Raw genomic sequence first — 13,688 nt, forward strand, 5'->3', positions numbered from 1 at the left:
GTGTAGTCCTTTGTAGTATCTCTGTGAGATGAATTCATCTTATTTATTTTATTTTCAAAAAACAAGTGAGGGTGCTTCCCTGGTGGCACAGTGGTTAACAATCCGCCTGCCAATGCAGGGGACACGGGTTCGAGCCCTGGTCCGGGAAGATCCCACATGCCGCGGAGCAACTAAGCTCATGTGCCACAACTACTGAGCCTGCGCTCTAGAGCCCGCGAGCCACAACTACTGAAGACCCCGTGCCACAACTACTGAAGCCTGCATGCCTAGAGCCCGTGCTCTGCAACAAGAGAAGCCACCACAATGAGAAGCCCACGCACCGCAACAAAGAGTAGCCCCTGCTCACCGCAACTAGAGAAAGCCCGTGTGCAGCAACGAAGACCCAACGCAGCCAAAAATAAAATAAACAAATAAATTTATAAAAAAAAAAAACCAAGTGAGATAGGCAGGAAGGGCATGACTATCTCCACTAAACTAATCAGGAAACAAAAAGAGGGGAACATTTATAACCTGTCCTAAGACACATTTCAGTGATGATGCCAGGGATAGTATCACATATTTCAATCTCTTCCCTCCAGTAGGAAAGATGATATTAACATAAATCATAGCAATGCAAGATGTATGTGCTACCAGTCAAATGGGTGACAAGAGCCAAAATGTAGTAAGAGTTTGTAAAAAGTGATAGCAGTTGGAAAGGTACTGGGGAAAAAGGAGGAAGATACAAGGAAGATTTCCTGGAGGAGAAGAGAAGGTGGTACTGAGCTGGGCCTTGGAGGACACATAGGAGTTTGAATGGGTTGAGGTTGGTTGAAGACACTGCTGGCTTACATAGCAGCAAGACCCACAACTTGGAAAATAAAAGCAGAGTCAGGGAACGTTGGGTAGTCCAGTTTGAGAGGAAAATATTCCCTCATGTTTAGTTGAGCAGTAATGGGTGATGGGTTTGAATACAGATATCAGTAAAAGAATCTGGTCTCTATTCAGTAGGCAGTTGAGAAAAATCAGCAAATTTTTCTTACAGGATTTTCGCCATCAATGTGGTGCTTTAATGACACTATTATGGCAGTACCGTATGGGGAAAAAAGTAAAAGGATTGGTAATGGGAGTAGAAAAGCTAGTTAAAAGACGATCAAAACAGACCAAGTGTAAGATAACGAATGCCTATATCAGAGGTTCTCAACCAGGAGGTGTTCTGTCCCCCAGGAGATATCTGCAATGTCTGGGGACATTTCTGGTTGTCACACAGTGTGGAGCACTCCTGGCTTCCATTGGGTGGGGACCAGGGGTGCAGCTGAACATCCTACAATGCACAGAACACCCTACAACAAAGAGCCATCTCTCCCACAATGTCAGTGGTGACAAGGCTGAGAAAACCTGGTCTGAATCAAGGTAGGGGCAGTGAAAATAGAAGCAAATGACAGATAACAGAATTATCTTCATGGAAGACGTTATAGGATTTGATGATGAACTGAGTCTGGAGGCAACAGAGAGGGAGCAGGTGGTGTGTAACTTTATGATTGACAAAATTATAATAGCAAAAGCAAAACTGTTTCAGGAGGGAATTCCCTGGCAGTCCAGTGGTCAGGACTCCATGCTTTCACTATGCAGGGCCCACGTTCCATCCCTGGCTGGGGAACTAAGATCCCACAAGCCACGTAGCCAAAAAAAAAAAAAAAAAAAAAAAAAAAATGTTTTAAGAAATTCCCTGGTGGCGCAGTGGTTAAGAATCTGCCTGCCAATGCAGGGGACACGGGTTCGAGCCCTGGTCTGGGAAGATCCCACATGCCGCAGAGCAACTAAGCCCGTGAGCCACAACTACTGAGCCTGCGCGTCTGGAGCCTGTGCTCCGCAACAGGAGAGGCCGTGACAGTGAGAGGCCCGCGCACCGCGATGAAGAGTGGCCCCCGCTCGCCGCAACTGGAGAAAGCCCTCGCACAGAAACGAAGACCCAACACAGCCAAAAATAAATAAATTTATAAAAAAAAAAAAGAAATTCATAGGAGAAAGGAAGAGTGTATTGAATATGTTTTTATCTTCTCATTATCCCTTTCTTTGCAAACAACCTCCTTCTCAAACTGTAATGTGATTTGGGTGGGGAAGATCACACCCTCAACCCAGTCCAAGTGGTACTTTCCTGACCTAAGTCTAGCCAATCAGAATCCACCATAGACTCGGTCTTCCCAATGGTTCTCCAGATGGGGAGGTGACCCAAGCAGACCAATCAGAGCTCTTCCCGGAATTCTACACATCACACCTGAAGCCAGAATTAAATTAAACAAAGGCAAGCAGAACAGAGCAAGGAGAGAGATAAGACGCAGAGACAGAAACAGAATTTAGGTGATATCATTCGAGCTCCTGGATCTGAGTGTGCCTGAAATACGAGATTTAGATTTCCCAGTTAGATTAAGCCAATACATTTCCTATTTGGCTTAAGCTAGTTTGTGTTGGATTATTACCTCAAATAGAAAACAGCTAATAACAAGAGGATGAGATTAGTTTTCAATGTGTTAACAGATGGAAAATTCATTAAATAGGTTATAAGTGGGGGAGCAGCTAGAATTTAAAGGACTGGGTTAGGTTAGGAGCTATATTCTGGAAATTATTTCTTTACAGGTGACAGTTAGATGCCAGAATGGTTGTGATCCTTTCGAAATAGGCCAAAGCAAAGAAATAAGACTTGGCATTTATTTTATAATTTATAATAAAATAAAAGGAATTTGAGTTACTGTTTAAGAAGTCTAAATTTTTAAATGGTGGTCATTCAGAAATAGTAATCCTAGTAAAAATATTGGAAACAAGTAATCTGTGAGTTATTTTGAACTATTTGTAGTTTCACCACATGAAGAATAGCTTTAAGTTTGTTTGATTCTGGCCTATCAGTGTGGTAATCATTTGCCTATTTGTTCTTAGATCTCTTTCCTCTGCTTCCCTTGCTCTGTTTGTACCACAGAGGGTTGACTTCTGCAAAACACACTGCCCAGGTTCTTTGCCAGTTGGCTTCTGGTCAGTTTGGCCAGTAAGAGTCATTGGCAGGGGTGTGGGGTATGGCAGGTGGGGAGAAGCCAGAGCTCGCCTCCCCTTCTTTCCCTGCTTTGGCCAGTATTTCTGGCAGTGGCTGTGCCTCTTCCACAGCCCCGGCTTCCCCCAGGCAGCTCAACCTTGGTGGCCCCCATTCTTGCCAAGCCACCCCCTCTCTTTGTCCCTCCAGCCCTGGAGCTGCTGGCGACGTCTTGCTGTTACTAATCTCTGGCCTCACCATTTGCCGTTTGCCCTTTAACTCTTCCGACACCCTTGTAACCAGTACCCCACGTTAAATCCTTTCTATTAAACTGCCTGGTTTGGGTTCTTTTTTCCTCACAGTACTCTGACCCTTCATTGCCTAGTATCTTAGTCAGTTCAGGCTGCTACAACAAACATACCATAGACTGAGTAGCTTAAAAGACAAACATTTATTTCTTGCAGTTTCTGGAGGCTATAAGTCTAAGATCAAAGTGCCAGCGTGGTCAGGTTCCTGGCGAGGGCCCTCTTCCTGGTTTACAGGCAGCTGCCTTCTTGCTGTGTCCTCACCTGGTGGAGAGAGACATCCTGTCTCTCTTGTGTTTCTTATAAGACCACTAATCCCATTAATGGGGGCTCCACCTTCCTGGCCTATTTACCTCCAAAGGCCCCACTTCCAAATACCATCACCCTGGGGGTTAGGGCCTCATTATGTGAATTTGGGGCAGGGGCCAGCAACATTCCTTCCATAGCACTTAGTCTCCAATTCAAATCGCCAGAACTGCGGTGTGAATGGGGGGGGGGAACAAAAGGAGCCCATTGGCAATTTTTGACTTCAGTTACATAAGACGTACAAAACTATTGTGTTGCTGATGAGGGATATAAAATATAGTTCATAAAGAGCATGAAATGTAAAGTCATATACGAACAAGATAAAAGTGTGAAATGGCAGAGACCTAAGTTTCAGAGTTCAGAGGAGGGAGCGAGGGATGGGAATCGCAGCATCAAGAGAAGGCTGAGTGGAGGGGGGAAGACCAGGGCTGCTCTCCAGAGAGAGGATGGACCACAGGGCAGCGGACCGCAGAGCCACAGACAGTGTCGTGCGGGGAAAGGGTGGAGCGCTGCCAAGAAGCAGGAACGAGCACGGTGTGTTCATGGCCGGAGGCACTGACGGGTAAACTGGTTCAAATGAGCAAGGAAAGGTCACAGTGCAGAGGGCCTTCAATAGCAGCCGAGCACTGCGGGGTCTGAGGGGTCCGGCCCAGGAAAACTGACGGAGCGACGGTGTCCTTTTGATCAAGGCTGTAGCCCCTTTTTCATCTAGCTAATGGAACACAGAACAAAGATTCCGGAAGCTGGCTTTTATTCCCACTTCCTGACCCACTGTATAACCTTGAAATCTCAGACTTTAGGTCTCAGTTGCCTAATTGCAGAGGAGTCAATAAGATGTAAGAGTCATCCAAAAGTTAAGATTTCTGTTGTTTTTCGGAGGGCAAAGTATTTCTCAGATATTTACTCTGCACCTAACCTTGTGCTAAACCTAAGATTACAAGGTCAGATTTATTTTTTTCCAATGCCAAATGTACTGCTTCATAGTAAAGAAAGTGACTCGATGTTGTGGAACAGTAACCAGAAAGAAGGGGGTTTTCCCCAGCACCGAGTTCTGAATTGAGTGGTTGCTCTGACCTTAAAAAAAAACAGACCGGAAGAAATGAAGCAATGATTTAACATAGTCTATTACTTGCTTTTGAAAAGTGAAAGTACACATAAACCCAAGAAATAGCATGTCATTCAAAATCTGATGTTTTTCTGAGAATGAAAGTGGAAAGAAACATTAATGCAAAGATTAAAAATTATTTTGGAATTTATAAGTGGGTTAACTTGACAGGTGGCTGATGAAATAAAATTCTACATCCCAATTTATATTAAGGTGAATTTGTTTTGTCATGTGTTATTATAATTCCCATTACAAAAGCTAGTAATCATTCTGCTGTTATCTCCACTTTTATTGTGAGAAGAACCTGCAAAAGCAAAATCTTAGCTCTTATCCAGTACCAGGAAGGAACTGCAAGTCAGAACAAACAAAAGACTTAATTATAGCCTTGACGTGAAAGCAGGAATAGCACGCGTGGAACTGAAATCTTACCCAAGGCAAATTATTTAAAAGGTGGGGAGGAGGAAATTAAAGAAGTGAACTGCAATTTTAGCTTTTGGAACAAGAAATCAAACTTCACGTCTAACCTCCTGTAAATTGATACTGGTAAAAAAAATTGATTGGCACTTTGAGTCTTTCAAAGGATTTTCCACCGATTTTGAGTTGGTTTTGTTAACTTCCCCCAAAAACAGTATTTCAGTGCTGATAATAAAAGGATTACGCTAGCTATCGTCAATATAACTTTATGAAATAAAGACAAATGTGAATTGAGCACAGTTTACAAAACTGTGTAATTTCACTTACGACTTAAGCTGGGAGTAAAGGGCTCTCAATAGAAATAAGCCTCTTAACGGAAGGCAAGTCAAAACTTACTAGAGTCCCACGGTTGTGTCCTTGGGTAAAACGAGCAGGCCAGGAGGTGAGGAAACAGGAGTCCACCGGGCGGTTCCAGCTCTGAATAACGACAGGGCACAGCACACCACGCCGGCTTAGTTGTGGCACCTGCACACGATGAGGATTCGGAGCACTTTCCCGAGTTTAACGTGATTTTCAGCTAACCCTTAATTGTTAAGGCGTTACAGCTGCTGTGTCATCCCTGCTAGAATTGCTCTATAGGCTCTTTTCAGCACCTGTTTTGCATTTACTGTTAGTATTAGGAGACAACACAAATGTAAAATGAGACTACTACTTCTGAAAGGTGCATGTATACATTTGTTATCAAACATTTTTTTTTGTTGTTGTTGTTATCAAACATTTTTAACCACACACACACACAAGGAGAATGATTTCTTAATGCTGCATAGATGAGACCAGCTCTTTGAGTTGGGAAGGTCAAAAATTGTAAACACAACACAGGAACGGCTACAGAGAAACTCATGCATCGGTCCGTGAGCAATTTCATAAAAACCTTGAAAAGAGAAGAAAGCACCATTTTTCCCATGGGCACTTCTCTGCTGGGGAAGAGGATTTGTCTCCATGACCACTGTACACCCCTACACCTCCTAAAAAGCCTGCACCCCAACGTTACTTAGGTGGCCAGACCTGCTGCCGGCCCGACCTCACGGCTCACGGAAAGGCTGCAGCAGCGAAGCTGGGGAAGTCCCGGCAGCCGGGGGCCCCTTTGCTGCCCATCGCATCGCAGCCTCGGTCCCAGGCAGGCTGCTTGTGCTGGGAAAGCCCTGGGCACTCACCTTTTCACATTCCTGCGTTTTCTCTAAAAATGACATCACTCCTTACGTGAACGGGTTTACCCTGAGCATGTGCAGAGAATTCACAGGAACATTTTGATCTCTGCTGATTGGAGTGGAGGTTTGTGAAACCACAGAGCCTCCGCTGTCAAAGCCGGCATCTCCCGTGTCGGTGCTCAGAGCAGGTCGTTCCCGTCACAGTATTAAAACATTGATGTATGGGCCAGGATGTAGCTATGAGATCCACGTACAGGCCACTTTGAGCTCTCCTCTCTCATCCGTCTCTGGAGGGACAAGAAAATGCCTGCAGGCTGACCGCTGGGTAGAGGCACGGACCTGTGGGGCTGTTGACGGCACGTCTGCGAGGGTAACTAAGTTCCGCTCCGGCCAGGCTGACCTGACGACCCACAGCTCCGTTAGCCCCGTGCCAGCGACCACCTTGGTGACGACGCCCAGGTGTAGGTGTGTAACTGATCATCCGCCGAGGGAAGGCTCGGAAACCCTCTGATACCGAAACTCCCCAGTGGCCGGCTGGCCTCCTCAGGCCTGGAGCTGATGTTATCTTGTTTTAGCCCTGATGTTTCAATTCCTTCTTTAACATGAAAGCACAGGGGATCAATGGGAGCTTTGAAAATCTGTTCGTGGCAAGATTTATCAACTCTAGTCCGTTTCATCGTCACTGGAGAAGAGATTAGCAAGTATACCTTCCAACATGAACAATCTAGCAAAGAAGGGAGTTAAAATTAACCGCTTAACAGGGGCATGACGTTAAAGGAAAACATGAAGGCCTGCAGTGGCTATTCGGGATCTAATTTTTTTTTATATGGGTGACAAAAGATAATAGAGAATGATGTCAGTAGCTAAAAGGGGATACACCGTAACTGAGAAAGGAAGCCATAACACAGCTGATATCTGAAAGTAAATGGACTTGTGATCCTTAAAAATAAAATTAAAATTCTCATACAAGAAAACACTATGGTGAGAGGTCTCAAAGATTTTTTTCTGTTCTTACTGTAGTAGATAAAAGGCAGTGTATGTCTTACAAGAGAGAAATCAATGCACAGGACACCAAGAGGGTTGAGAATTGTTAAAGGTTACACAGCAAGGCTGTTCTTGATTTCTCGACAGCAAATTTCTCGACACCACCCTAACCATATTACTGCACAGTTGCTTTAGACGTCATTTTACACGTGAGCATGTTTTCTTCCGTTGCCAAAGAAACAAAAGATTCTGCTAGATATATTGGAGCAGGTTTAGGTATTAGAGGAAAAAAATAATCTCTCACTGTTTGCTGTAGTTGACTTAATGCCCTGTGGTCTTTTTTCTTAATGCTACACGCCACTAAAATGTGTTACTTTGCACCTTCTTTGAATCCAGTTGAAAGCCAGCAGAAGGTTTCTTTCCCAACAACCTTGATCGGCTCTTTTTCTGATCTCTAACTCTGTGATGGATGAGGTATAATTTTTAACACAAAAATTGTATGGCCGACTATGAGGATAGAAGAAAGAAACAGGTGTTGGGGTGATAGAAAGACACAGACAATCAAGTTAGACATGAAACACCATTTCCACTTTTTTTTCTGACTTGAAAGCCAAGAAAGAAGCTTGCTCCCTGCAGAGAGATTTTTTTTTTCTTTTTTTTTTCTGCAGAGAGATTTTGAAGATGCAAATGCAAAGTTGGGGATTTCAGACTAAAACTGACTCTCCATCACAGAAAGATGCATGCGTTTTATGGCTTTTGGAGAAGATTAAGAGAGATGGGTATTTGAGAAAGGCCTGCGAAGGATATGAATTGTTCAGATAGAAGAGTGCAAGTGTAGCAAATTCTTCTACTCTCTGTGAACAGCATGGAAAGACATACATAATAGTATCTGTGGACTTAAAAGGCACTCTAAAGATTTATGACTTAAAATGAACGTAAAATATGAGTCTAGCAATGTCTGCTTTTTTGCAAGCTACTGCAGGGTTTGCTTTGCAAATGCATTTGATCTGGAGAAATGGCACTTGGTAATTTATCCACTGGCGTAATAGATGATCCAACATTCATTTAGCTCCTTTCCCCACACTGCTAACAAAATGTATTATGATTTAGTAAAATTACCTGGTATTTGGAGCAGGGGGCTATGGAGATTCGAGGTAAGAACGGGTTCTATTAAAGAATGGTGTCTTCTAGGAAATAATCTTGCCTTAGGGTGATATAAAACGAACAACCAGCGAAGGCAGCTACAGAATATCTCATATTTGTTTGTTCGGTTTTTTTTTTTTTTTGTCCGGCTGAGCCCAGCAACACTTGTTGGCTGGCGTTATCAGTACACACACACAACTGTATTGCATTTCCCTTGGTTTTGCTCTCATCTTATTTAATATTCCTTCATAACTTTTCACTTAAAACACAGTGAGGATACGTAGAAAGAAAATCATACGGGTGCATAAATAATTCATATGCACCTGAAGGCCTAAATATCATGCTAGACAAAAACAAGTAGTAAGAAAGGTGAACAAGAAGTTAAATTTAAATGCTGTTAAAAAAAAAAAAATTCCGGTGGAAAGCTGACTGAAGGAGTCTGAAAACTAATAACAAATGACACTGCTCGCTCCATGAGGATGCATGTAACCTCATTCCTTGGCCCACATAATAGTAATTGAACTAATTAATCAGGGATTGCCTTGAACTTGAATAACTTTTTGGAAGATTGTTCATGTTAAGGTACTGAACTGTCAGCTCAATTCAAAGAGGTTTCCAACTCTATTTACATAGGATTCTTCTTTACCTTCTAGGAAAATATTCTGAACTCTGCCCAGGCTTCATAGGAGCACTTGTTTAAAACATAAAAGTACTTTGAGGGAGAAAATAATTGAATAGGCTTAGCTTGGCGATACTTAACAAAGCATGTGACCATGTTGCATATATTTCTATAGAGTGGTAGTATTTAGTAGTTTACTGTCCTGTAACTATTGAAACATGTACAAAACTAGAAAACAAAAACAGTACACAGTAATCTAAAACCTCAAGAAAATTTAAGTGCACAGACATGAAAGCCAAATGACCTTCTTATTTATTAGTGTTACACTTCCCTGTGTACATATGTCCTTTTATTCTATATAATGATAGATTAATGATGATAAGAATAATGATTAACATTCATTTACTACTTATTGTGTGTCAGGCCCTATGCTAAGGAAAAGATTAAGTAATCTTAAAAGATTTATCCCATTTATCCTCCCAGTAGCCCTAGGAGTTACCTCCAATTTACAGATGAGGGAAGCTAGGTAAGAAACTTGTTCAAGGTGACAAAGCAGGTAAGTGATGGAGCTGTAGTCTAGCAGTCTGAATCCTGAAAATATTCTCTTAAATGTTATGTTATCTTCTGGGCTCATCAAAGAAGAAACTGTCACTGGCCCTATTGTTATGAAGCAAAATTAGGTATGTGTTGAGTCTGTCTTAGCTCCTCACTGATGGATCTACTGAACGGAAAGAACTTCAGTTTTAAGATGGTTTCACCTCTCAAGCAATTGTCTCAAGATATGGATATCAAAGATTATGAAACTACAATGGCCTGTGTCATCATTATCTCCCAAACATATAATATCATTTGTTTTTATTCAACAAGAATTTGTCGATCACCTATTAGGTACATAATAGGCTTTTTAAAAATAGTAGGAAGGATGGCACAGGCGATAAATTACACAGATATTTCATCTAGGTAGACATCTTTCAGCAAATTTTATTGATATGTATGGGCTCACCTTCATTTACCAAATAATCAATGCTATTAACGACAGAATTCTCTGGAATCCAGATCCACAAGACTTTCCCTCTGCCTTCAACCTTTCTTCCTTCCTCATAATGAAAGGTGCCTTTAACCAAGGAAAAGGGAGATGGTTTGCAAGTGACTGAAAGTTGACCTTCTTATCTAGAATTTCCTTCCCTGTGATGGCTTTGGTTTGTCTCTTCATCACCTTTGGTTTGGGGAATAAAAAATCAAGGCGATACAGTTGCAGTTCCAAAATCACCCCAGACTCCTCACAGTACTGGAGGGTCAGTGGGGCACCAACTGGCCTGGCCTAAAGGAAGTGAAGAGTAGAAGGAGAGAGAGGGGGCAAAGGCAGCCTGGATATGGCCCAGCTCTGCAATCTCTCTATCCCGTTCAGGGGCAAATGCTTTATGTTAGTCCTCCTGTGCTCTCTCAAGGATGAAAATATTCTTCCTAGAGAATCCTTGCTTTATAAGAGTAGTTGCTATTCTAAAGCAGAAACTGGAAGTGTATTTGGGAAGGAAGGGGTGGGAAAAGGAAAGGGGTATTATTCCCCTTAAAAAAAAGCAGTAAGGCATCGGAGGAAATCTGAAAATAAATACATCTTACACACACACACACCAACAAGACCACGTTAAAAACTGCTTAAACCATTCCCCAAAGTAGGACAATCTATGGATTCTAAGATTTCTTGTTAACCGATGTCCGTTCACTTCTTTGGGAAGGATCGAGGAAAGTAATAGATTCTCTTTGTTCTATTCCAATCCTGTTGATGGTGGATGCTTGAGATTATATTTTGATTTTTCAGAATGAATGTATTTCTGACCAGGTTCTGGAAGCTTCAGAATAACAGGGCAGTTTTCTAAGAAAGGCACTTGTAAACTCTTAGGAAAACGACTGAACCTTCTCTCATGGAAATGGGCTTTCATACACATGCATTAATAGTTAGTCCAAAATACCAATCCCTCCTAAGAAAATTCATCTAAGAGAAACAATATCTCTAACAGAATCTTCCTGTGCTTTTTACATACTATACCATCATACTCTTGAAGTTGGAGGTAAAGCAGAGGTCGTCCAAGCAGGAGTCTCCTCTAAAACTCCCTAAGAAGTAATCACTTGCTAAACACCATCTGGACAGGAAATTCTACCTTCATAGATAACCGTTTCTTTCTTATTCTGAAATTGAGTCTGTCTTCCTTCACAATTCCACTCGTAAGTACTAGATTGACCTCTTGGAACATCCGAAACTTCTACTCTCTCTGCCACACAAGGGTCCCTTAACATCTGAAGACAGTTATGGACACATAAGCCCTTTCTGTCTCCCTGTTTGCAGAGAAAAGAACATAGGATTTGGGCTCAGTCCTAGATTCAAACCTGGCTGTGCCGTTTCCCACTTACACGGACCTGGATGTAACATTACATGTCTCTAAGCTTCAGTTTCTGTATGAAAAGGTACAAGAAATAATACCCATCTCAGACGGATTCCATACGTTCAATGTATGCAAAGTGCCTGACACGGGAGGTCCTGAATTAGCTGTGACTAGAATAACCATTATACTGTGCCTTTAAGCTCCTCTGTCCATTCCAGTGGTTCTCCTGACACAACGGAGCTGAGCTGCATTTCAAATGTGCCAAAATACCATCATTTTCTCTGGGTGTCCTGGTCGTGGTGTATGTGAGAAAGAAAGCACCATATTCATTTTCATGTTCTCTCCTGTGTACTGCGGTCGTTTTTAGAATTAAAGAAACTCTCTCTCCCTTGTAATATAAATACTCTTTCATTATCAGCATTTAAACAACTTCTGTTAGTAATAAAGGATCCTCTAAGAGAAATATGTTAGTTCCTCACAGCGTTTTAGTCCTTCGGCCCTAAGAGTGGCCCAGGAAGGCTTTTATTTACCCACTTGTATTCTACAAATATTATCATGTTCTGGGGTCACCATGGTGTCAAAAACAAGTTAAGGAAGCTCTGCAGTAGAACTTATCAATACCTGTCTTGGTGTGTGATAATAGAATTAACTAAATATTATACTCCAGAAGGCTAAGAAGAGTAGAATGAATTATATTTTCCATTTGTCCTAGACCTGATACTTCTATTATTGAAATTCAAAATGATACCTGAGTTTTGGGAGAGCCACATCAGACTGTTAACTAATATTGACCTTGCAGATAATAAAAACTTCTAGCAAAAACATAGATTCATTCATTCATTCAAAAACTATTTTTGGTCTACTTATTCTGTACATTATTCTAAGTACCAGGGACATGGCTTTGAACAAGATCAATAAGATTCTTTCCCTCTTAAAATTAGAAAAATAATAAAACTTTTAACTGAAGTCAATGGTATCTATAATATAAACTGAATTTTAAAAATAGAGAAAAAAAAGAACTCCCAAATTGCTGCCCTGGCTCATTTCTGGTCAGGCAGAGCCCAAATCAGAGCCCAAATGGAATGGGAATAAATTACTTTAAAAAATAATCACCTAGTATTTTTCCTCTTCATTTAATATAAATAAATGCACACTAGGCTGCCGACATGGCTGGTATTCTTCCGGCTACTATGTGTTATAAGATACACCATCTACCCCTACTTCTCCAGCCACACGTTTATAATTTTCATATAATGGACACAATTTGGGATAGCTTTCTCCTGGCAACTGCTAGTGGTTCTTTTGATAGAACAAAACAGAATTGAGGCCGACAACCTGTCTTGATTTCACTCTTCATGATATGATTCTTGTATACCTTTGTATGTGGTATTGTGACAGGTAGGTAGGTTGTGACACAGTGGCAAACTCCAAAATCTCAGTGGCTTAAAGCACACATTTTACTTGTTTCTTGTTCATGCTCTATTTCTATTGCAGGTTGGAAGCAGGACTCTGCCTTTGATAATCCCTCAGGGGTCCCAGTGGCTGAGAGGCTGCCATCTCAAATATTGTGAATTTCCAAGCAAGAGGAAAACCGGATGTGGTGGAGTAGACACTGCCCTGTGGAGCTTTCACTTTCTGTAGCAGAGGAATGACCTGCCACACCTAATTCCAAGGGCACAGGAAATACAACCTAATTCCAAGTGCACAGGAAATACAAGCCATGTGTTGAAAAAGAGACAGCGTGGAATTTGCAAACCACCATAATGATCACCACAGGAGCACAAGTCACTAATTATTTTCTTCTCTCCCAAAGCAATATGACTTTCAGGTGTTCAGAATCCTACTTTGACATTTATGCTAATATGATCAATTGGTACAATCTATAATAGTGCATTAAATTTAGGAAATTCTTATGTTTCCTGGCAGATGTCATCATACATCTTGAATATATTCTTTAATTAGACATTTCACTTTTTCAGTGTCAAAGTAGTATATCATTTTATACTTTTGTAATAGAGTGATATTCATGTAAAATACTTAGGTCTCTGAGGGGTATGAAGAAGTTTAGAATGATATGGGCTTCTCACCTAGGGTTGAAATTTTCTCAAATGCTAAAATGACATTAATTAACTGTGATTTTTAAAAATGTATAAAGCAATCTGTATACCTGATTCACTTTGTTATAAAGCAGAAACTAACACACCATTGTAAAGCAATTATACTCC

At 41.4% G+C, this 13,688-nt stretch overlaps 1 long non-coding RNA gene across 2 annotated transcripts in view; it reads right to left on the reverse strand.

The window, feature by feature from the left end:
* Positions 1-3,474: 3,474 nt before the first annotated feature.
* The window catches only part of LOC132368157 (uncharacterized), a 37,805-nt gene continuing 27,591 nt past the window's right edge, over positions 3,475-13,688 (reverse strand). For both annotated transcript variants that reach the window (XR_009503926.1, XR_009503927.1), the window contains exons 5-6: positions 5,525-5,605; positions 3,475-3,567 (exon numbers count right to left, since the gene is read on the reverse strand). This is a non-coding gene — a long non-coding RNA (uncharacterized LOC132368157). The remainder of the gene's footprint in view (positions 3,568-5,524; positions 5,606-13,688) is intronic.

The sequence above is a fragment of the Balaenoptera ricei genome, chromosome 6, assembly GCF_028023285.1.
Source record: "Balaenoptera ricei isolate mBalRic1 chromosome 6, mBalRic1.hap2, whole genome shotgun sequence".
NCBI classification, from domain to species: domain Eukaryota; kingdom Metazoa; phylum Chordata; class Mammalia; order Artiodactyla; family Balaenopteridae; genus Balaenoptera; species Balaenoptera ricei.